Source organism: Aplidium turbinatum, chromosome 16 (genome assembly GCF_918807975.1).
Source record: "Aplidium turbinatum chromosome 16, kaAplTurb1.1, whole genome shotgun sequence".
Classification (NCBI taxonomy): Eukaryota; Metazoa; Chordata; class Ascidiacea; order Aplousobranchia; family Polyclinidae; genus Aplidium; species Aplidium turbinatum.
In genome coordinates this window covers 16521927-16523946 of record NC_137487.1, presented here as the reverse complement: position 1 = coordinate 16523946, position 2020 = coordinate 16521927, and positions in this window count along the sequence as shown.

Here is a 2020-nt window from a genome sequence, read left to right as displayed (position 1 = left end):
AAGCCATTCTGTAATTAACTTTCAAATTAGAAAGAAAATAATAAAATTGCGTTTATTACATGCTATGTGAGCTTTTAATTTATATTTATACCTGTATTTCAATATTTATGAAATACCGCTATTTTGTTGGAAACTTAAAAGCAAACCAAACATAAAAATATATGCTTTACTATTCTGAAAGGTCGATTGTTTAAGCAAATTTCCGTCGCTTTGAAGTTACTAAAAAATAAAGCATAGGTTAAACTTTAGGAAAAATAATTAATTTTGTTTGAGCAAATACAAAATAACATCCGGGTGTTTTTGATTTGTCAAAATGTCTTTGACATGGCGCAATAGTTTGGAACGTCATAGCGAAGTTTTTAACCTCAACTTCCGGTAATCAAAATTTAAGCTAAGTCATTGGTGAAAGAATTCCGCTTTTTAATGCTGATGCAGCGAAAATATACGTTAAAAAGAACCACATGTAGGTTTCGTAATCTGCCGAAGAGACGGTTTTCATTATACTTCTAAAATACTATCCAAATATTTGCATTAGTTTTGGTGCAGCAGTCAGCTAGGTATATAATCATGTGCAAAGAGCAGTGGTTTTACTTTAGCAAATAGCCTACAACGTGTTAGTAAAGGCTCTAGGAATGCAACATCATAATGGCTGTGTTAAAAATTTGATTTAGTTTTCATCTCCAAGAAGATTGAAAACAAATTAAACATTATTTTATTCAAACTAAAGTAATGTTGGTGTCAGTAGGCTACTAATTGTAGCCCAATTTTAAACTTTTTGAGTTTTTGTGTTTTCAGTGAAATCTTCAGTTCATTCTACAATCGTAATAATCATAATGATAATAATAATAATGACGGTGTTGCAAGCACAGTAGTGTTTTTTACCTTCATAATAACTTACGTAGCAAAAAATATGGAACGCAAAGTTGCAAAAAGATTTTGGTATCGTAACCTAATTAAAATGCATTAATGTGTCATTAAAACCTAGAATAGAAAATAGTTTAAAACACATCAGGTATAATTACTAACACTGTGGAAAAAAGGGTTTACATCCAAATATTTGCAATAGTAGACTACTTCACATTGTTTGTGGGAGCAACAGAGCTAGTGGTGCAGAAATTTTGTCTCCTCTATATAGAAGAAAAACCAGTTTATCCAGCCCGCTGTTCCGCCCCGATAGCTCAGTTGGTTAGCGCGTGACTTCTGAAACGAAGAAGCTTCAAGATCAAGCGGCGCTGGTTCGATTCTCGTGATGCGCGCTTGAGCAACGCACTTTAAGGACTGCTCTCCATTAAATGGATGGAATAATTTCCCGGCAACAAGACTTCAACAATCGGAAACTTCATTCGGTAACGGGCCTGCGTCGGTGATTCAAAGCCTCTACAAGTATGCGAAACTGCCAGGATCAAGCTCTGCAAGAAGCTTTCCCAGTCCGAGGAAAAAAATTCAATCAATTTTGTCGTTTTGATGCAAGTCTAACATTTTGGGAGCTCTGCCATCAAATCCATAAATGGACTTGGTTTTGATTGAACTTGTTTCAAACTTCACGCTTGCACGCATGAATAAAAGCTAAGTATTTCCTCAGTTCCTCCGCCACATCACACTTCGATGGCCATCGCTATTCCGTGCAACCCCGTTCCGGAATGGCAACGTGTAATGGGTAGAAGCCATTTACTGATAGGTAGCTTTAGCTCAAGTTGAGGTCAAAACGTATTGAAACAATATGTTAAAGTTGAACTAAATATAATAAATTTCATGCTCTTGGGTTCACTAGACCAGACCATATAAAGTTAATCATTGACCCTTTGTCATCATATGCAGAATACCCGTTAATTTGCATTGCTAGTTTTAAAACTAACTTATTTAGGCTTAAATTTAGCTTTGACATGAATTTCAATCTGATTGTTCATCATTCTAGCCTACCGTTTCAAAGGATTTTTTAAACATGTTGATATAATTTATCGTAGTTTACAAATATTGCATTTCCTGTTCTACAACTTTTCGTTCTTCCTTTTAGAATTTT